Source organism: Cupressus sempervirens, chromosome 5 (assembly GCF_028749045.1).
Source record: "Cupressus sempervirens isolate cs-2001-9-10 chromosome 5, ASM2874904v1, whole genome shotgun sequence".
Lineage (NCBI taxonomy): Eukaryota > Viridiplantae > Streptophyta > Pinopsida > Cupressales > Cupressaceae > Cupressus > Cupressus sempervirens.
In genome coordinates, this window is record NC_143122.1 from 900,570,165 (window position 1) to 900,594,369 (window position 24,205).

Sequence of the window (24,205 nt, forward strand, 5' to 3'; positions counted from 1 at the left end):
CCATTATTATTTGAGGTTAATTTTGTTGAGGTTAATTAACGTCACCCAAATCACGTATTTGCGAGGTGGTTATTAAACACAGAGAGGTAGTTATTAACCTCTATGTCTATATAAGGACTTTTGTTGGCTTTGTAAAGAGACTTTTTGGTTTTAAATAAGGGAACACTATGCTGAAATTTTGATTGAGAGATAAATTTTGGAAAGTATGTACACTTTTTATCTCTAAAATTGAAAATCTCTTTTGTCTTCTTGGTGCAAGGAAATGAAATGAGATGTGCTTTGGGTTCCTTATGCTGAAATCAAAATTGTTATGCATATTAGTAGACATTCTCATCGTACTATGCGAGTGTTTATGATGATAATAAATGTTCTTGATAATACTAGTTGCTTTCAAGCATAGTCCTTAATCACCCTTGTTATCAATCTTGTTTACTGAAGAAAGTTGTGAGGGCGTGTGGTGGATTCATCTTGGATGACTTTCTCTTGAACTTTGAAGTTTTAAATTCTTTATTTGAAAATCCTTTAAAAATTATATCATACGAGGGAGCTGCCCCTCTAAACGTAGAGGAAGGCTGCATACCAAGTGCCTCTCCAACTGTTGTGAACGATTTCCCACACACTCCATTGGAAAAATTCTACTATGAAAAATTTGTTTACCTAAAGGCTATTAATTTTATTTACATACAAATATGGATTAGCTTTGTTTGCCTTAAATCCTACATTAATAAATTATTAATATACTTTATTTTTCCATTCTTCTAGAGAATTTTGAAGTCTAAAAATTGAATTTCTTAATCTTTATTATATATTTTGAACTAGTTTTTACAAGCTTCTTGGATTTTGTATGTAAAGTTCCTCCTTTAAACCATCATTTACAATTACGCCCTTTTCATAGTTTGCATGCCCTTTCTTTTAAGAGACAAAACAATCATTAAAGATATCTCATTAATTATAAAGTAAAAATATGTCCAATTTAACATGAATTTAAGATGATCTCTATTATATATGTTTGACCAAGTCAATGAGCTACCTTGTAACTCCACATCAATTAAGATACCACCAAAAGGAAAATAATGGAAGTCTTGAAGAAGAACCTATTACCACCTTATTTTTCAAAGGTACACAAATGCATGTTGAAATCCCCCATGATCATCCAATTATCATTTAGGTATGTACACATAGCCTTAATAAACTCAAACCAAAAACTTTTCCTTGAAATAGGAGGACTTGGAGAATAAAGATTATTTGGGATCCATTTTGACCAAAACCAAAACTAAGAATGTGAGAAGGAAATGTGTTGACAATTATGACTCTAAATAATACTTGTGTTCGTATCTCTAACTATTGTTGTCTACTAGTGTCAAATAATTAGTTATTTACAAGGTAGAGTCAGACAGTGATTACTACAACCAAGCTACTCTATTTAGGTCAAGTCATGTATATAAATATGTATGTCCCAAGCTTTATAGGAGATGAGTAATTATATGATCACTGAGTATATTCTATATGATGAAGCAGTTTCAGGCATACAAGTGCAGAATTATATAGTATGTGTCGAACACAATACAAATCGAGCAACAACAATGTCAAGTATCAGAAAATTGTAAGTGTTGAGCAATGCAGGGTTTAAATGAAAATTAGGAATGATATAGATTTTGAGTTAAATATTTTCAAGACAACATTGAATGAATATTTAATATTTTTAGAGGTTTTTACGTACAGTTTTAAGCATTAATGATATGGATCATAGAACTCTATGTTTTGTGATTAATGATTTAGAGGCTAATTTTGGAAGCATATAGAAAAAGCTTTATGAAAATCTTTATATAGATAAGATCTAAACCTAGATCATGTGGCGATGAAAAAGAGAAGAGTGTTTATGTGAACAAGAAGTAATATACAAATAGTGAAGTGAAAGATCAAGATCAAATCAAAAGTTAGTGGAAGTGTTCTATTATCTCTTAATAAATAAAGTGACCTACTTAGAGTAGTGAAGGGGAAGAAAAGTATTACCAGAATAGATGAGAGGACCAGTTAGCAAGGAGAAGACTCAAAATTAGATTATAGAGTATACTAAGAGTCAAGTACTGAATCAGTTCTAACCAACTTGAATTAGGGTAAATATATTAACAGAGTGGTCTTAACAGATCTTTGTAAATCTTCTAACAGAGTTCTTACTTTATTCTAAGGGTTAAATACTCTTACAAGGTGAGACCTAGTAGTCTCAAATGCTTTTAATAGGGCATACCTCTCACAGGGTAGATCATATATTATGATCAAACATTGTAAGCCTAATAAGTTAAATTTATTACTCCAATAGTGAATACTTTGGGGTGTCATGCCCACCCTAGTTTTACCTTCACCTTGGAGGGTTTCTAGGTAAAAAATATTGTGTTACATGTATTTATTTTAATGCATATCATAGATCATATTGACATGTTACAGATAGTTTATTATTACAAGTTTTATATGCATAAGACAACTGATGAATGTGTTATTGAATTGGTGAATAGTAAAAGTTCTTAAGATTCTGATTCACCCCCCCAAGTATCTTGTTATCTTTTTTATTCTTCCATCAATCAATAATTGGTATCAAAACATTAGTTATCTAAGATAAGCTTAATGAATTCGAGATTACATCTTGGAGATGGAGGATTTTAAACTAGACAAGGTCATTAACAATCAAGTGATTGACATCCAACTCATACTATAGAAACATGAGAAAGCAAGACAAGAACTAAAGAAATACCTAAAAAGAAGAAAGGAATTGGCTATCCAAGATAAACAATCTTCCTATGAACAAGTTGAGACTGAAGGATTGTTTGAATCAATCAATATAAGTGACAAATTATCTACAAATCTACTTGAAAATAAATCTCCTAAATGAAGAAATAAGAGGATTGAAAGGAGAATATGAAATCCAATCAGTAAGATTATGTGAAGTAACTAAACAAAAGAAGAAATTTGAAGAAGACGAGACAATGGCTTAAGTAGACAAAATGGCAATGGGTACCACAATTAAAGAAATGATATCAAATGTGCAGAAGCTCACCAACACTCAACTAGACATGATGAATCAACTAGTGATTACAAATCAAGAATTGAATCATAAGGATGTGGAAATTCTAAATCTGAAATCATAGAAGGACATATTAAAAAATGAATTAAAAACTAGGAAAGAATCTATGTAGAAATTCAAAAAACCAAAAGAAGAAATAAAATACTTTGAAGAACTCATGAAGTCATATAGTAGCACCGATGGCTTAGGATATTCATATATTAAGCAAGGAGAATCATCATATATTAAGCAAGGAGAATCATCTAGGAACAGAGTGCTAGGGAATGTAAAATGAAAGGACAAACCAACATGCTATCATTATGGAAAACTTAGTCATATTGCAAATTCTTTTCAAAGAAAATGTGGTATGGAAAAGTCTAAACCTAAATTTACCAGTTATAGCTTTTATTGGAAGAAACAAGGACATCAAATATATTATTGTAGGTCAAGAATAAGGAATACATCTACTACACCTAGATTTGAAGGATATTTCTATAACTATTTAAAGTGTGGGCATAGAGCATATGAATGCAGATCATAGACAAAACATTACTAGAAAAATTAGAGATATGATTATGCACCTAAAATGCATGTTCCAAATGTCACAAGTTTGGACATATAAACAAGAATTGAAAGACCCAAGTACATTCATCAAATCAAACAAGAGACAAAGTTAAAGGAAAAGTAGACATTGAGAAAATTGTGTAGGAAATCAATTAAAAATGGAAAAATAAAGAAAAAGATGGAAATAGTGGATTAAATGAAGCTTAGGTCACCTAATCCAATAAAGAAGGTGATCATGTCACCTCAAACTAAGAAAGAAAGGTATGTATGGAACTATATATTCAATTGATATATTATACATCAGTTCATTACATGAAATGTGCCCAAGTTTGTATTTGCATATATGAAGGATGCATAAGTACATTTTTATGGAGGGTTGTCAAACATTAGTGAAATGTCTATGTTGACCAAGCATTGCAACATGGACTGAGCACTTAACAAGTGACATTGTAGAAATTGTGTGAAATGGTAGAAACCAAGTGATATGGAAGAGATTGACCTATAAAGAAAAAACCTAGTTCAAAGGCACCAAAATCAACTAAGATAGATGGCTTCCACCTACCTAAGTACACAACATTAATGGAGACCCTAAATCAATCAAAAGAAAGTATATATCAAAGTTTGAAGACATTATCTCATACATTGCATACGAGATTTCAAGAGCACAGAGCAATTTGGAAATTTGAGTGACTAGCAACAAATTTCAAGAGCAATTTGGACGAGAAGATTCACAAGTGAAGATCTCAACCATGCCAAGTAACTCATATGAGAAATAAAAGACTTCAAACCTTAATAGAGAAAATGAAAGCTTCATCTATCATAGGAATGAGTAGAGAGGTTAGTAAAATTCAATTGGTGAAGAGTGATGCTTGTACTCGACCAAAGTTTCATGCTATTCTAGAAATTTCAATAAAAGGAGCTTTAGTAGGTGTGCTATCGTAGATCCCACCCAAAGTTATTATGATCCATGAGATTAGAGAAGTAGGAGACTATGAGATAAGAGAAACATATTGGAAGCTACGCAATGAAGGAATCCTAAAGGATGAATTAAAAGTTGTTGAAAGGAAAGGCTTAACTCGTGCCCTCAAATTTCCAAGAAATTTCGAGAGTGAATGGATTAATTTTTTTAAAGAAGAGTCCATGGTATGAAGTATTAGTTATAGAATGGACCTATGGAGATCACAAAGAAAATAATTCACAAAGTTATAGGCTATCCAACCCTAGATAAGAAGAAAACCATGAGATCCCTTAGTCAAGAGGAAATTGAGGCAAACACAAGTGCCAAGTGGAATGGATGAGGTCTATCCATTGCAAAATTTTGTGATCCACTAATTGAATTTTTTGTGAGGGTTATAGTTCAAAAATTTTACTAGTCAAGTAGATTGAACAATGCGGCATGTATGGTAGTGGATCAAGCATGGAAGATAGTAATGAAAGATAATGAATTTGACCTTTCCAAGCTGCAAAGACTCAATTAGCACAGAATGTTCCATCTATCATACAATCAAAGAATTCAATGTGTAAGTTTAGATCCCTCATTGCATGTACTTTCTTTTATATCTAGATATATTTTCTTGGTGTTGGTGTTAATGTTTGGGAAACAAATATAGTGAGAAGATAGGTAAGAAACTATGTTAGTCAATTAGGAGAATTTTTTGATATTGTCATAGATGCTTACTTTGAGGAATCCAAGATAAGAATGAAGATAAGGATGAGGATACCTGGAGAATTGGTTGTACAATGTATGATAATGACTTATATTTTCTTGTAGACACAAATAACAAATTTGTGTAGGTAGTAAAGCCGAGGAAGGCTTGGTTACAAAGTTTTGATTATGAAATTGATAGTGATTTAGTGAGTGGAAACATTGTTGCACTATTGAAAGAAGAAATAGACACTAAGCTTGAATCTTTTAGATTATAAGAGGAAGTGAAGGCTAGAATAACTATAAAACTTAAAATAGCTTCTAAGGAGAAGAAAAGGAATGGAATGATTGAAGATCTAGAAGAAAAAATCGACACCCTAGGCAAGGGAAATTAACCATTACGAATAATACAAGGTCTTGGAGGGGATGAAGAAAAAGATAGTGATGAAGAGGAAGAGTAAGAAGGCTTACAAAACTAAGAAGAATCTAGTAATGACACCCCTCACTCCTCCACCACCAACTAAGCCAAGAACCAAGAGAACTACTCATGTTGAGTAGATCAAAAAATAGAGAGTAGTATAGACGACTAAGCCTAGTGCATCTAGACCAAAGAGAAGGAGATTGGTTAGAGGACCACCCAAAGGGAAATCTATGTCTATTGAAGAGGTGTGTGATGATCTAAGAATATCTTTAGAATTATCTAGCTTTAGATTTATAAAATATGATATATTGGATAATACTAATAGAACCAAAATTGAGGACCTCTATGATAGATATAATTTCTAATCATACACTAGCCTCTAGTGAAATTGAGAAGAAGATACCCAAAGACTTATATGAGAGACTAGAAAGAAGATAGTAGTAGATGAAAGAAGAAGATAAAAATATAAGGACTGACACTTTAGTTAGAGTTATGCCTAATCAATCCAAGGATCAACAAGAAACATATTTAGTAAAGTATAGGTGAAGATTTCTTCCTAAGTATAGAATTATTTTGATTTTATAGAATAAAGTGAAAGATATAGAACAATAGGATGAATTTCTTTGGAAAAGAATTTTTTGTCTATCAACCAAGAGAGTAGAGACAGATTTTTTTTGAAATATTTACCATTGAAGATGATTACAATAGTGGAGAAATTTCTGGTGTGCCAAGTCCACAAGGCAACATGTCACAAATATATGTTGACACCCTTAACACTCTAGACACTGAGAAATCATGACTCATAGGTATAGAGATAAAAAATTAGGTAAATAACACAAATGTCAATAGTCAAACTATTCCAACACCTCACATTGAGGAAAATAAAGAGATGAGTAGAGTTGAATTGAACGTGACCATTTCTTTCTCAAGCATTAATGCACCAACATGACCAAGTGGTGAAACTCCCTCACCAACTCCTAATGCAGTGTCAAGTAGCAACACTACTTCACCAAGAAAAAGAGGAAAATCAATAGAGGTTATTTTACTAGATATTGAAGTTAGTTTGGATGAAATAATTGAGATACCACAATTAGATTTTTCAAATCTCACCTTAGAACAAACAATTTTGAACTTGGGTAAGACCATAATAATGGCTCCCACTTTCCATCATGAAGCAATCAAATGAAAAGTGTGAAAATTGTTTTCTAGGGGCTTTGAATGAATCCTACACTTTGAATGAAGACCCCCTAGGGCTTCACTCAAAATAATAGCCCTTGGGGATTCATTTGAAGCCTCTTGAGCCAATCAACATGGAAGGCTTCAAAACAACCCTCTAGGGCTTCAAATGAAGCCCCTAGGGATAAGAAATAGTTGAAAAGTGGGCCAAAGGGCTTTGGTTGAACCACCTGGGGCCAATAGGAGGCAAAAAATAGGACTATCCAAAATATTCCTAGGGGAACTCAAATGAAGCCTTCTTCATACGAAGCCTCTTTAATAGCTTCATTCAAAGCCCCCTTCATTTGAAGGTACCAAAATAATTTTTTTTGCAAACTTCCTAAATTTTCTATCAAAATTTTCCCTTCTAGGGGCTAACATAAGGGCAAAATAGGTCCATTTTATGAAGCTAAATATATCACATTATTGTTCTCTGAGTAAGCTTTCTAATGCCTATACTTTTAATATACATTGTGTTTATTATGATAATTTTTTGTTAATTTTATTAAGCATAGTTGGTTTGGCCATTTCATAAATCTATTTTTGAAGCTTTGGGAAAAACAAAAAATGGAAGAAAATAATTATTTTAAAATATGTTCATTAAATGTATACGTGTTACCTTTCTAGAAAAAACCAAGAAAAGTCCATTTCAAGTTATACAATAAATTATATCGACCAAAATCAACCTATGTTTAATTTATCATTGACGTCACTTTACCATTGAATAAAATCTACAATTTTAAACTAAATTGAATTAAACCAACTAAAGTTGCTAGGTGTTGATGTTACCTTTCTAGCCTTGAAAGAATTTTGTCATTATCATATTTTGATATTACCACTTCTCGAAGGAGAAAGAAAGATGGACTGAATTAATTCAAAAAATAAAATAAAAATATTTTTAGAAATTAGAAAGAAAATTCTACAAATCACTAGTTAACACCATCTTCAAATTCTTTACAATTTTTTAGTAATAAGAATACGAAAGTGAGTTTTTTTAAACAAGTATCTATTTTAGTGTCAAAGCTAGCCAAAAAGTGGGAACTAGTATTGTAGGACTACCCTCACATCAACATTACAAGATATTTTGGTGAAAAATAAATGGCAAGAAGAGTTAAGGAGAAAGTATAAACAAAAGTAGGTACTTTATGGTGTCGATGGTTTTGATATTCAAAATTTTGATGAGTCCAAATCCCAATCATTACTCTAGTAAATATTGCTGAACAAGTAAATGTTTGTAATATGGAATCAAATGAGAACTTGATGGATTGGTCAACAAGAAGAACTGAGAATAAGGTTGTGGATAGAATTTCCATAACAATTGCTGAGAAGAAAGTGCAATTGCAAGAGGGTGTATAGGTTATGATAGAACTTATATAGAAAGTACAACATTTTATTAGACATGCCAAGATTCATAAATGATATTTAGGCACAAATGCACCAAATTCAAGATGAGCTAAAGAGATCCAAAAACATTATTTCATAGTTAGTAGGATTTATAATTGATCATTACAATAATTCACTAAATGCTCAAGGCACATTGGACGAGCTTCAAATAGCTAACAACAACATGTGATCTAAATAGATCTCTATTCAAGCAATGTTGATTCTTGATTTCAAGGTCATGCAAAGGGAGATGCAATTAGCCCAACATCTTATCAAAGAATATTACAATCTTTCAATGGCTGATAGTTTAATTGACATAAGTGCAAGACTAGAGTTGTAGAATCACATTTTGGAGTCAACAAGAACCACATGGGATCATGCATTGTACATGATCACCTAAGTTCATTGACAAATATGGTTTGCTTGCACCCCTTCCACCCCAGTAGCTATGACATAAGTGTTCAAAAAATTGGGGAAATGAGTTTGTTGAAGGGGAAAATGAATTTTTTGTCATATTCATTTTACATTGTTTATTCATTATTCATTTTGGCATAAGTTACAAGACTTAAGGGAAGAGCTCAATATCATATTGTATTTGTAATGATGTAAATATAAAAAGTATTTTTTTCCTAGTAATTTCAAAGAGGGAGATTGTTGTTATCTCTAACTACTGGTGCCTATTATTGTCAAACACTTAATCATTTATAAGGAAGAGTCAAATGATCATCACTACAATCGAGCTACTCTATATAGTCCAAGTCATGTACATAAGTATGTATGTACAAATCTCTATAGGAGTTGAGTAATTATATGGTCATTGAGTATTTTCTATATAAGCCAAGCTCAACATCGACTGAGTAGTTTCAAACATACAAGTGTCGAGTTACATAATATGTGTCGAGCACAATATAGATTGAGCAACCACAATGCTAAGTATTAGAAAACCATAAGTGCCAAGCAATAAAAATTTTACATGAGAGTTAGAAATAATAATTTTTTTTAGCTAAATCATTTTGAAGCCAAAATGCAAGGAATATTTAACATTTGTAGAGATTATTATAGAGAGTTTTACTCATTAATGATGTGGATCACAAATCCCTATGTTTTGTGATTAACAATTTAGATGAAGTGGTTAATTATGGAAGCATCTAGAAAAATCTTTACAAAAGTCTTTATATAGACAAGATCTTAACCTAGGTTGTGTGGAGATGAGACGAGAGAAGAAGAGTGTGTATGCGAATAAGGAGTAATATGAAAATAGTGAAGTGCAAGATCAAGATCATATTATAAGTTGGTTGAAGTCTCCTCTTATCTCTTAATAGAGAAATTGGCATATTCAGAGTAGTTAAAGGGAAGAAAAATATTATTAGACCAGAGGAGAGGATCACTTAGCAAGCAGAAGACACAAAGTCATCTTATAGAGCATACCAAGAGTCAGGTAATGAATCAATTCTAATCAACTTGAATCATGGTAAATTTCTTAATAGAGTGGTCTTAATAGATCATTGTAAATCTCCTAAAAGAGTCTTTACTTTATTGCAAGTGTTAAATCCTCTAATAAGGTGAGACCTAGTAATATTAAACATTGTTAATAGGGTAGAACCCTCATAGGGTAGATCATATATTATGATCAAACATTGTAACTCTAACATGTTAATTTTATTACTGTAGTAGGGAAAATTTGTGGGTGTCATGCCCACGACCATTTTACCTTCACCTTAGAGGGTTTTTGGGTAACAAATATTGTGTTATGTGCTTATTTTCATATATGTGATAGATCAGATTTACATTTTACAACATATTTATTATTACAAGTTTTACATGCACAACACAACTGATGAATCCATTAATGAATTGGTGAAAACTAAAACTGCTTAAAATTTTGATTCAACCCCTCTCTCCCCTCTTAGTATCTTGTTATCACATTTATAGTTCCATCAATCTATTGGAATATTTATATGGGAAAGAAGATACTAAGAGGGTAGGGTGAATTAGGATCTTAAACTTTTATCATAAAAACGATTCCTTTACCTCGTATCCAAATCATTTCAGAGATCTATCAATAAAAATGCAATACTAATTTATATAAAAATTTAGTACATTACATGCATAATAGTTTAACACAAAACAAAATGATATGGTTACAGAAAAATACTTCAAGATGAAGGTAAAATTCAGGTGGGGATGAAACACACAAGTCTTCACTATTGCAACAATAAGGTTGACCAGTTAAGGTTACAATATTTGACTATAAGATATGATCTACCCTATGAGGAGTCTTCCCTATTAAAATCTTAAGAGACTATTAGGTCTCACCTTGTTAAAGAATTTTATAATCACAATAAAGTAAGGACTCTATTAGGAGATTTACATAGGCTTGTTAGGCCCACACTGTTAAGAGATTTACCCTATCTCAACTACAAAATAATTGATTCAATACCTATCCCTTAGTTTTCTCTACAAGCTGATCTTGGATCTCCTCTTTCCTTTATCTCTCATCTAATTCTCCTAATTTGATAACTATTTCCATTCATTCCCTACTTTGATTCACTCTGCTAGATCTACCTTCTTAAACTTCACTTGAATCCTTCACTTGTGCACATCACTTATGCATTATCATTGTATTGTCTTGTACATAATTCTAGGGTTAGAATTTTCCTTAAATATAAATCATGTAAAGTTTCTAGTTCTTGATTGATGACTTAAACTTCATCATCTTTTTTTGTTTGCACCCCTTTTTCTAATTGGTTGAATTGTATGCCTAGGGATAATTACCTTTTGTAATGATGCATAATCAACATCTATTCTACCTTTACAAATATTAAATGACATCTAAGTGTTAGTCATAATGGTTTGTATATGAGTTTGTGTCATTACAAACTCGTATATCAAAGCTAAATTACTTGGCACTTGAATATTTTGACACTTTGTCATGCATAAAGCTTCATCCTATTACTTGACTTATATATGTCTATTTTCTCAACTCTTAATAACATTTCAATATGCCTAGTACTCATTATATTCCTCGACTCACATATCTTCTTGATCTCTACTAAATGCTCGATAATCACTATCTCACTCGCTATAAGTGTTGTATGCTCCATCATTACTAGATAACTTAATCACAATGATGACCCTATAATTTTTCCTAGTAAATGACTTCCAAATTACTAAGTGTTGGGACACTACTCAAAAACATGCACATAGATATCAAAAATCTCCCCCTTTGATATTAGTAAAAAAAACACTTTGTCATAAAATCATTTCATGCAAATTATATTCTTCTCTTTGAGACCAAAAATTTGAATCTATTCTCATCTCCCACTTTGTTCATTCCACATTTATCATTACTCCCCCTTATTTTTGTCACTGATGGAACTTGGGATTATTGGGGTGAGATGATATTTCTCAAAAAGCTTTTGATGACTTACCATAATATTGTCATAGTTAGTATCCCATCTTTCTATTACTTGATCCAAAATCTGAAATTGAATCTCTAGCTCGGTAGCTAGGTCAATAAATCCTGCAATATCTAAATTCTTTTTCTGTCTCTTCAAAATCTCTTGAACCAAAAATATTAGCTTCTAAATTATCTCTATATTTGGCTATAGCTAAAGTTGAATTAATGTCAACATATGCCTTATTGATGCATCTTTAGTTGTGATCTCGGCTAACCTTATTTGATTGAATGTAATTCCATTGTAAGAAGATGAGCTTGAACTCATGTTCTTTCCCAATAAATGAACATTAACTTTCATGCTTTCATGCAATAGCTCTAACGAGTATGTAATATCCACTATAAAGAAATCGATATCACACAAATTTATATATAAGAAATTGATAGTGTGCAAAATTGTTTCCAATTGTGTAATAGATGCAAAAAGCTCAGCTTGTCTCTATTTTAGTTCATGTGAAACTTTTTAAACACTTTATGCTCAATTCTCCTTTCAGACCATTGTAAAAACTTCTCATTTTTCTTTATATTATCTATTTGAATTTTGTCAACCACATATACTAGCTAGTCCAAAATTGGATGCAAATTGTTTACATCTATAATTCCAAATGCATCTGTGAAAATATCTTTGATGGTATGTAATACCTATCTTCTCATCTACTCTATTTTTAGTTGTTCTTTTTTTCCCTTATCACTCAAAGGACTTGTAATTCTTGCATTTTATTTAATGTAAGATAATTCAAATCATATTTAGGTAATGTAATTACATCATCAAGATTCACTAACTCATCATCATCATCCTCTCCATGAGTCACATCCTGAGATTTGAAAGGTGTGTCACTTGGCAATGATAGTTACAATTATTTCCCCTCTTCACTTGATCTCTCTTTTGGTTGTTGTATTGGTGTAGATATCACCTATTGCATAGGTGTCACATGGGTAGGTTCAAGAAAATTTGTACTTGGAAACTGAATAAGAGCTTGACTTCATCCTCTATCATTTGGGTGCATGCATTGTTCTCAACATTTCTATCCTTGTTCAAAGTTTTCACACATATTGGTGGTGTATATATAGTTAATATATTACTAGGTTTCTCAACACGTGTAGCCTCAATAACTTGTGTGACTATAGTACCATTAGTCTTCCTGACTTCAAGTGTTGAATATTTAGCTCTCAGTAACAAAATTGGGTTTGTACAAAAATTTCTTGAGTCCTTCATCATACTTTGAATTTCCACTTTAGTCATAATATTAGGATTAGGTAGAGGGGTATAATGTCATCTTCATTTGTAACAATGTCCATTTGTTCATATCTACTAATAAGTTCTTCAATTTTTCTTGTCAAGCTGGCCACTTCTTTCTTATAATCATCTTTGAATTCTATAGCATCTCAGACTTCCTTCTCCTCTACTATTGGAGTAAAAAATCTAGATACTTCTTTCTATACTCTTATACTATCTTTCTCAAATTTAGGTGCTTTATTCTTCAAAATTTTATATGCCTTGTCCCTCATCATAAACTTCTTAACAAAATCTTTAAGGGCTATAGACATGTGTGTCTTTCCTAGATCTTGGATAACTTGTGGCAATGCTATTTCTCTTATTTTATTTTTAGAGGTTGATGCTTATTTTCACTTGGAATCTACTCTATTGTAAAATCCTATTAGAACTCCAGTTCCCAATTCCATGGTTATACACTTGAACTTAATTAACATATTAATTATTGTCCCTTCAAGTTTGACTTGCTCATCATTATCCAAAGAATCATACTTAAATTCTTTGAGTGCCAAAATATTTGTCGATTTTTTCAATTTTTCACATACCTAATTACATTCATTGGAGGGAGTCTATTCACTACTTGTAGTTTGATAGCCTCATCAGACTCTATCTTTTCTTCATCTTCCTCCTCCTCTTGTGCAATGATAAATTTCCTTATTGGTTTGACTTGTACATCTTCTTGCTTCATTTTCTTAGATGGACTTCCTAGTAATAGCTTGGTAGGAGGTTGTGCTAACCTTCTTCCAGTGATAATCACCTTGCCTTTTGGCCTTGGTGTTGTCACCATTTCTTGCATGTTTTTTTCTAAAGATCTTCCTTCACTGTAGGTTCAATTATTACAACCTTTCTCTACCTAGTGGCCTTAGGCTTCACTATTAGAGTAATAATTTGATTACACTTATTAATTAAATCACTTTGATTTAATTAAATAAGTTTCCTATTACTCTAGTTTTCTTAAGCTATCTCTTAGGTGCATATAATTAATATTTTATATTAATTATAATATGCAACCTAGCTTTTTTAGGCTTTAAGTTACCCTTTTTGGGTTTCGATCTCCTTTTATAAGGATTGATCTCTTTGTATTTAATTAATTCGTTGAATAAAATTTTCTTCATCTGAATACAATTTGCATCTTTTTCAAATCAAACCCTTGCCCCTTCTTGTCTTTTTCTTCTCCATAAATTTTTTTGTACATGCAGGTATTCTTCGGCTTCATGGATTTGATTTACATATTTCTCAAATCCTACATGGTATTAGAGACAAATATGTTATAGCTTGTTCGATATTTGGAGAAAAAGGGAGAACAAGGGTTTTGTAGATTAGATTTGGTGTTTTTCGAGTATTTCTTGAGAAAATAGGGGGGTCACCAATTTTGGTAGTAGTTTTAGGCCAAACAGACATCACAAATGGATGCAGAAGGCATCAAAAACCTTATTTCCATATAAAATTTGTTTGATTTGGACAACATTGATCTGGGAGGCAAATTGTTTTGCTTGGTAGGGTCGTATAGCCTTTGTATGCATTCCAAGGTGGGAAAAATTTAAAAATTGCAAAAAAAATTATTTTGGCATTTTTTTGCCATGGTAGTTTAGAAATACACACCAACAATCACCATGATCGCTAGCCATTTGTGGTAAATCACCTGCAGTAAATTGCTGGTGGTTTTGCTGACTGTAGTGGCTCTCGATGACTATTGCCGCTCTATAGTCACCACCGCCAGTGGCCCACCTCTTACCCACCACCATGGTAGTGGTTCCACTGTGCTTCTCTACTCCGCCTCCACCTAGTGGTGGTGCCATTTTTTTTGAAGGTTTTCTTATTATTAAAAAAATAAATTTTTTAATGCATTTCTAGAGGCCCTATTTTTTTTTTTTCCGTAACTGGAGCATACAAACATATTTTTTCGATCCAAAAACTGTCCTAGAAATCTGGTTCTGAGATGGAGACATTGGTGTAGCTTTTTTTGGGTTTTGATGCAATTTGGTTGCCAATTTTTGTAGTCAAAGCTGGATGTCAATTTTTCACTTCAGGGGGCATATCTTGTGTTCCATGTCCATTCTTTGAAAATGTTATATTTTTGGAAAGCTGGTTCTATCTACCTTTTAGAAATGCTATAATTTCTTTCAGATTCTAAACCATGCACTTTCTATCATGTTTTTGGCTTTTTTGCTCTGTGGTGGATATCTTGGGTGTTCTAGGTCCAAAGATCAATTTCATGGCATGTGATCTCTTCTTTTGGGCTATAATATCTTTTGTACTAGCTTTTTTCCTTTTCTAATCATTGTTGATATCATTTGTAAGCATCTTTATGCAAACTCACTAAGATAAATTGTCACTCTTACATTTGGGTTCATCAATGTTGTTTTGAGATAGTTGTACTCGCACTATTTTATAAAGTGCCATGGGGGGGTAATAGTTGTATGCCGCTTTTGTGTCTTCTTCTATTTTTTTGCCATGATGTTTCTGTGACATGTGCCTTTATAGCTGTTTGTACCTGTTATTCTCTCTTGTTGTTCTTGGTTCTTTCTGTAGAAGATTTTGATGCACCTTTTTAGTTGTCTGTCACCTCACCCCATCTACATTAAGGGGGGTTATTCTGTTGTTTCTAATGCTTCCTTGGTTTGATGGTTCATTGGAGTAAGCTATGTATTCATTTTTTGATCCTATATACTAGACGATCGCAGTGGCTAACTACCTACGCATTTTGGTCAGATGGATTATCTACCATATAGACACTCTTAGTTCATGCCTTCTATTTCTGTGGAGGTTCTACAAATTAGCAGTTTCTTTTTGACAAAGTTTGTGGCTTTTGCATGCTTCAATGGTTCTCTTCATGATCACTCTTTGCTCCTATCTTCTAGAACATTCTTTGCTATCTCTTTTTGGAGTAGGGTTTTTCCCATGGGCTTTCTCTATTTCTCTATTTCATAGAGATTTTGTTGTGATTGGGTACCTCATCAGGCCTTCTTGCCAGGACCCATTTTTCTTCTTTCATAGTTTTGCTAGGTTAGCTTAACTCCTGAGCTTCACTTGAGGGGAGGTGTTAGAGTAATTATTTGTTTACACTTATTAATTAAATCATTTTGATTTAATTAAATAAGTTTTCTATTACTCTAGTTTTCTTAAGCTATCTCTTAGGTGCATATAATTAATATTTTATATTAATTATAATGTGTAACCTATCTTTTAAGGCTTTAGGTTACCCTTTTCAGGTTTTGATCTCCTTTTTTAAGTATTGATCTCTTTGTAATTAATTAATCTATCAAATAATATTTTCTTCATTTGAATACAATTGGCATTTTTTTTAGATCAAACCCTTGCCTCTTCTTGTCTTTTTCTTCTCCGTGGCAGGTTTTGTACATGTAGGTATTCTTGGGCTTTGTGAATTTAATTTTCATATTTGCTCAAATTCTACATTCACAACTACAAGTCCTTTTCCTTTTACTTCCTCAACCTCTGAGGGTTTTTCAGAGCCTTATCCTTGTTCCATCCCACTAGCCTTGACAAAGTTTCTTTTCCTTTCCTTGTCTATCTAAGCTATGCTAGCATCTGTAGTTAGCTCAGCAATAATAATATCATATGTGCCAAACTGGTCAACACTAGAATTTAATATATTTTTCCACTAGTATAGTAACTATAGCTGTAACTTCATATACATTTACCTCATAGGGCATTGGACTCAACCATGATACCCTTGGTAATACTACTTGTGCATGCAAAAAATTTGTGTCTACCATGAAACATATTTCATCATAATATTTGTCTACAAGAAAATTTGGAATCTTCATCACGTTCATCATTTCAGCTTTAAACTCTTCAAAATAGTTACCCATCACTACCTCAAAATTTTCTCCTAACCTTTCAATTAGGTCATTTAATTGTTTCACAAAATTTCTATTTCTATCCCATCCAATCCTTCTAGTATTACATTGAAAACATGATATGATATCTTGAATAGTCAAGACTCTAGGTGGAATTGATGATAATGCTCCAATGTCATCAATAGGGGTTTCAGTGTCAACTAAATTTCTGAAATTTGGTGGAGGCTCTTGATCATTCTTAATAATTTGTGCACTAATATCCTTTACCATTTCACTACCAAGCACCATTGTGAACTATGGTTTTCAATAAAATATTTTCACATAATACCTTCACTAAATACCTTACTCAGTAATGAGAGTACTACTTACTTCACTTCACAATTTTTTTGATAACTTGTTTAGATTCTTTGCTCTTATTGCTGAAATCACTTCTACCACCTTTAGATCTTTTCATGAGCTCTTTGATTGCTTGGTGAAAAAATGAATGTCTAAATTTGATAAATACCTTCAAATTTTTATTTTAGGTGTAAAATTAATGTATTTGTACTTTGATAGTGTATGACAACTAGCTCAGTCTACACTTTTGGCTTGGCCAATGTTATTCACTTGGTTATAACCATTTCACTCAGTTAGTGACAAATCTCACTTGTTCTATATTGCAAGGCTTGGTCAATATAGACTATAAAACTGATGCTCAATACTTACTAATTTCTTACTCATAATAGTTCTCAATGCATCATAATTTATGTAGATGTGAATTTGCATTACTTCTATGCTAAGAACTAACATAAAATATAGCTTTGAGAATATATTTCCTACATACCATATTTCTTTATTTAGATGTGGTGTGATCACCTACTCCATTAGATTGTGGGATCATAGTGTCTTCTACTATGTTGTGTCGAGCTCTTATTATCTAGATATCCATGTTTTCTTACCTTCTATTTTATCATTTCCATTGCTTGGTGTTGGAGTTGGTCTCCTTGCTTCGTAATTCTTACTAATGTGTCCAACTTTGAGGAAAATGAATTATATTATCTCCCCATTTAGATATTTCTTGTAGTTTACTCTGAAGTTGGTCTTGATGCAATTCTCTAGAATGTGTCCATACTCTCTAGAATAGTGACAATTATACCATGTGTTATAGTCCCAATTTTAGGAGTTACCTTTCTTTGTTGTATGAGTTTATTTCTAAGGTGATCAGTTTGACTTCTTATTAATTCTTCACTCATTATCTTTATGTCCATATTTTTGATAGTTATAGAATTGTCCTTGGAATCTAGATACCTTTCTAGTTGAACCATTGTTCTTTGATCTCTATTCATGTTTTTGATGTTCAATTTTTTTCAATTTAGAAAATTACCACTTGGCTTTGGTTTAGGGATTTGTTTACCATTTTTTCTTCTCCAAATTTTGATGTGTCCAATTTTCTCATAGTGATAACATTTAGGTTTGCCTTTTGATTTTGCATTCCTTTCCTCTACACTTTTGGTTGATTATCCTTCTTTAGTAGTTGAACATTTCTTGAATCTAAGTCTAGAGGTGTCTCTTGGTCTAGGTGACTTCACCATGTCTTCAAAATGCTCGATTTTGTCATTTCATTTGTTCATCCTCTCCATGATATCCTTTTCATGCCTCAAGTCATTTTTTGATTGCTTATTATGTAACTTTAGATTTGTGATCTCCACATCATTTCTATTTGCTTCTTGATTTGTAATTACCTTTTTATTTATCAAGTCAAGCTAATTGTTTGTAAGCTTATGAACTTAAAATGATGCCTCTTCAAGTCTACTAGCTATCTACCTTTTGTCTTCTTCAGCCATGAAGTTATCTTATATTTCTTTCCTTTGTTCAATAGCTTGAAAAAGTGTAACTAATTGAATTTCTTGTTCTATCTTGAGATCTTTTACTTCCTTCACTAGGGCATTATTCTTTTGTAGCAATTATGTCATTACTTCATCTTTATTATAAATCTTTGCATTGTCCAATAGTCCTTCCATATCAAATTTTATGTATTGATTTTCATTAAGCTATACAACCATCTCTCTTCTTTTCTTTAGGAGTTTCCTTAACTCTTCTCTTGTTGTTCCCAGTTGTTGCAACCTAATCTGGATTTCAATATTCTAATTCTCAGTGACCTTTCCCAACTTATACACTTCTATCTCCATGATCTTATTGTCTCAAGTTGTTAGGATTCCTAAAAAGAGAACTAGGTCTGATACCAATTGATAGAATAAGTATATGGGAAACAAGATACTTATGTAGGGGGTGGGGGGGTCAATCACGACCTTCAAATTTTATCATAAAAATAATTCCTTTACTTTGTATCCAAATCATTTCATATATCTATCAACAAAACTATAATACTGATGCAGGAGCATCCAGAGGTATAAGGGCAATCCTGTGTCACCCAAAAAATGTACTTAGAGTTAGTTTCTGTTTCATGTCTTTTCATTTTTGGATACCCATTTGGGTCAAATAAAGGTTCCAACTCTCATAGTTCAACTATCAGTGCGCTAGAAAATCTTGAAAAAATAGGAGCATGCAATTTGGCCATCATTTTGGTGACCTAGAAGGTGTGAATTGGCCAGATGAATGTAATTGTGATTTAGAGCATTCTAGAAAAAGAATCAGGTCAAAAGGCCCCACGGTTTGAAAGTTATTGCAATTTTTTGAGTTTTGGAGACCTCCTAAGAATGCTTCAAAGTCAGGATAGGGGCATTAAATGACCTCAAAAAGGGCCAAAAAATGGGGGACGAGCAAAGCTGGTCCATAAGGCTATAGAGCACTTCGAGAGCTTTTCGAAAAATGTAAATGGTTCGTCAATCGGAGCTACGGTTCAAAACTTATGCCTCCCGAAAGTTCGGTTACCGTTTCTGGATTTTTCTAGATTTGCACTGACTTCTAATGCAGCTTCTGGAACCTTCTATTTGGTCGGTGGATGCCTACTAGCACTTTCTAGAATGTACTCCTAGTCCTTAACCCTCCAGGGTCTATTTAAAGAGATTCCTGGCATTGTAAAAGGCAGTTCGGAGTGGAGTTTGAGGGGAGGTACTGAAAGGAGAAATTATCTCCAGATTTATGCTATTGTAAGCCCTTAGGGCATGTCTTGAAGTTTATTTTCTCTGTACTATTTGTACTAGCTTATTTTCTCAGCTAATACAATTTCCCTTTTCTGTTGTGTCCATTCTATTCTTGGGTTGTGTTCCCATCAAATACTAAAATATAAATGTAATACATCACATCCATAATAGTTCAAGACATAAAAAATGATTTGGTTACCCATAAACACTTCAAGATGAAGGTAAAACTAGGGTGGGGATGAAACCCACAAATCTTCACTATTGCAATAATAAAGTTAACCAATTAAGATTATAAGGTTTGATACAATATGCCCTTTGAGGGGTATGCCCTATTAAGAAATTTATATAAGCCTATTTGGACCACTCTATTAAGAGATTTACCTTGTCTCAATTACAAAAAAATGATTCAGTATTTGACCCTCAGTTTTCTCTACAAGTTGATCTTGGGTCTCCTCTTTCATTTATCACTTATCTGATTCTCCTAATTTGATAAGTATGTTCAGTCCTTCACTACTTTGATTGCTCTCTATTGGATCTTCCTTCATAAACTTTGCTTCACTCCTTCCCTTGTGCATATCCCTTATGCATTGTCATTGTATTGTCCTATATATAATTATAGAGTTATTATCCTAATTAAATAGATGTCATGTGAAGTTTCTAGATCTTGATCGATGGCTTAAACTTCATTATCTTTGTCATTTACATCCCTTTTTCTGATTGGTTGAATTTTATGTCTAGGGATCATTGCATTCTATAATGACGTGTAATTAAGATATGTTTTGGCTCTACAAATATTAAATTTCATAGAAATATTAGCCAAAATAACTTATTTACGAGTTTGTACCATTACAATATTGTATATCAAAACTGAATTATTGGCACTTGAATATTGTGATGCGTAGTCATGCATAAACCTTCATGCTATTACTTAGATTCTATATGTCTTTTTTCTAGGCTCTTAATAACATTTCAATATGCTTAGTCTTTATTATATTCCTTAGATCACATATCTACAACATAGGCTTAGAGATTAACATAATCAATTACTTTAACTAAAAAATAAGCTAGGTTTACAAAGAGATAAAAAACCTCCAGAGGCAACATCAACATCCATGCAACATAATTCTACAAAAGGCCAAATTAACCTACTAGAAAAAGAGAGATCTTCAATAGATATTTACATTTCTTGGATAAACACAATCTAATGATTTTGATCTTGATTAAGAATATTGATAGGAATGTATCTATGAGTGTTATTAATACCCCTTATATCTAGCAATAATAAGTGTCAATGATATAAAGTTGAGCAAACCTTCTCAAGAGAAAATTTGTACTCCCATTAGAAACTTCCTTGGCTTTCATCATTTTTCTGGGATCATGACCTAAGATCCTTCAAAGATTTATGAGAATATAAAAATCTATAGACTTGCAAGTGCTTAGAAGAGAAGAAACAAGAAAATATGAAGGGAAGAAATCATGGGGAGAAAAATGGAGGAGGCAACAATAGGTAGGCCCCCATGATGAAAATGGGGATAAATTCCATGAAAGAGGATACAAGAAATTGTGAGGATCGTGGGAACAAGGGTACTCATACGGCTTGAATCCAACATATCTTTCCTATATATTGACTATAAACCTGGAGGAGGATACTTGTATCCTTTAGGGTGCTCCAAAATTGGGTCATAAGAAGAGGAACAATTTTGATAGAAAATAATAGAATCTTCATACTCTATAAAAATAATAAAACATCCTAACTTTTATTTGAGCACTAGTGCTATAGGAAGAATTGTTATTGAAACCACCAAAACACATAACTAAGCATAGATGAACTATAAATGATTATCAGTGGTGAAATTTGTGCCAAGAAACTTACTAGAGGTGTTGGAAATACTTTCAAGAACCTCCTTTTCCCATACTTACAAAGGCAACCCAAAATGGTAGACCGATATTCTGACCACTCTAAGAAGGTGAGAAACAAGATCAAAGCTTGTCTTCCAATTAGACATCTAGAATGGATGCTCTCATAATAAAAACATTCCCAAATGTAGAATATTTAAGAAATACTCCTTAAGACAAAAGGAAAAATTTATTAATCATTTAGGTAGTTTTGATAACACCAAAGAACCTTTGAGGGACTAAGAGATAAGAGGTAACAAATGAGATTCTCAAAAGGTAACTTGTATTTACATAACATTGTTTTAGGTTAAATTTTTAATATGTTTAACAAAGCCCTAATTTGTGTGCATTCATTATTTCTATGATATCTTGAGTTGTGTTACTCTAATTTCCTCCCTGTTATAGGCGTTGGAATTGTGATTTAGTTACTTAAATTTCTAGGACCCTCTAGAATCAGTTAGAGATAATCTAATAGTGCTTTGAGGGCTTCTTTTCATCACTTCTTATTCATAGTTTATTACATTTAGCATGATCGCTTGATTCACCATTTCTAATGAGCAAGACGAAATAAGGGAGGGCATGGCTATTTGTGAGCTTCACCATCTTTCTATAGTAAGTCCTAGGTGATTTTTGGATTATCACTGACCCATGGTTTTGTAGGATGTGGTTACTAATGTTTTCTTGTAGGATTTTCTTATGTGGACTTTACTATATTCTTTATGGGAGTTCTGATTATGTTTTATTACTTTAGCTTTCATATGCACCTAGTGTCATATCCTGCCAAACTAGGGGCTAAATGTAGCATCTTAAATTTGATTCACTTGGATTTAAGACCTAGTTCCTCTTTAGTGTATTTTCATTTCATGTTTTGAGCTTTAGCACACACGTCACATCTTTTTACTTCTTTCTCTGAAGAAAAATGACACAAGACCTAACTAATCCTCCTTGATTTTCCTTCATCCTTAACAAAATCAGTGAATTAGGACCTAATTTGTAACTATCCTACTTTGCAAGCACCCCAAATCCCTAGATTGGATCTCTAAATGATAGTCTAGGGCACACATTTCATCACTAAACCTCTGCTAGTTTGAAATGTAGAGAGGGAGACCTTCATGTTCAACTTTCTAGATGAGGTTGACCGAGGTTGACCTAGTCTTGGTCCTTTCAATAATTTTGGACTTGTACTTATTTAATAACACTAATGTTAAAATCCCTCTTCTGTCGTCAAGCCTAGCAGTATAATTTCATGATTATTTCAAAAATTCACTATAAAAGGAATTCAATTCCTTATTTTCATAAAAAGAGAACATGAAATGACATGGCATGGGAGGAGAAATCAAGTGTTGAAACCCCAATCTAACTTAGAATAATTGCAAAGTGGAAATAAAGGTTTGTTTCTTATTCTTCAAGGCAAGTGAGGCTATTAATATTCAATCAAGAATTCAAAGGTGAATATATCAAAAGATGGTGTTGCAAAGGGATCTCAAAGAGGGTTAGAGTACTTTAGCCTTGGGGGTTTGGTATGGTTTCTACATCATTCTTCAAATCTAATTATTTTCACCTTGATACATTTGTATGAATTTACATTAATATATATTTACATGCTAGGGTTTCATTCACAAAGCCTATTCTTAGCACATTCACATTGTAGATCTACACATCTAGGATTACATATATACACATACACACGACACTTTTTGTCATGACTATTCATAGACATGGATATCATTAAAGCAAGAGGTTAACTAAGGCAACCCCTTTTATACCCACCCACACACATAACATTATTACAAATTTATACGTTGATGTAACCCAAACCCTCAAATTAATAACTCAGAAAATATTAACCTAGCACAAATTCTGAGAATACCATATTCTTCATTAAACTTCTCCAACTCTACTCTACATTACAATGAAAGAAAACGACTACTTAATACAATTTTTTTATAAATTACCATATTTGACAGATTTTTGAAAAAAATAAATTTTTCAATATTTGATAATTTTCAAAACCCATTCTACACATCTTAATACAAATCTTAATTCCACCCTTCATGCCGAGTACATTTTCCGGGGCCGCTTCGATCCAGATTTGATCATCATCTCCATTAAGACGACTCTGAGGGGTTCCAAGATTATAGTAGGTACTTCACTCAAATGAGATATCCTTAAACTTTCTGTGTCTCCTCAATTGTAGCATTCGTCTTTTTATAATTTCTTCTCCTCACGATCTGTTGTGAATTCCGGGGGAGTGAAATAAACATTGCCAGAAGGAACGTGGGTTTCTAGAGGACGACCGGCTCAACATGATTGCGCATTTCCCATGCGTGATTTAGAGATCGGGAAAAGACCAGTATTAGCAATGCATGTTTTAAAGTTTGGGGTGGGT

At 32.6% G+C, this 24,205-nt stretch overlaps 1 pseudogene; it reads left to right on the top strand.

Moving 5' to 3' along the window:
* LOC149558835 (alpha-dioxygenase 1-like) overlaps window positions 1-14,803 on the top strand; it is a 31,597-nt pseudogene extending 16,794 nt beyond the window's left edge.
* The last annotated feature ends 9,402 nt before the right edge of the window (window positions 14,804-24,205 follow it).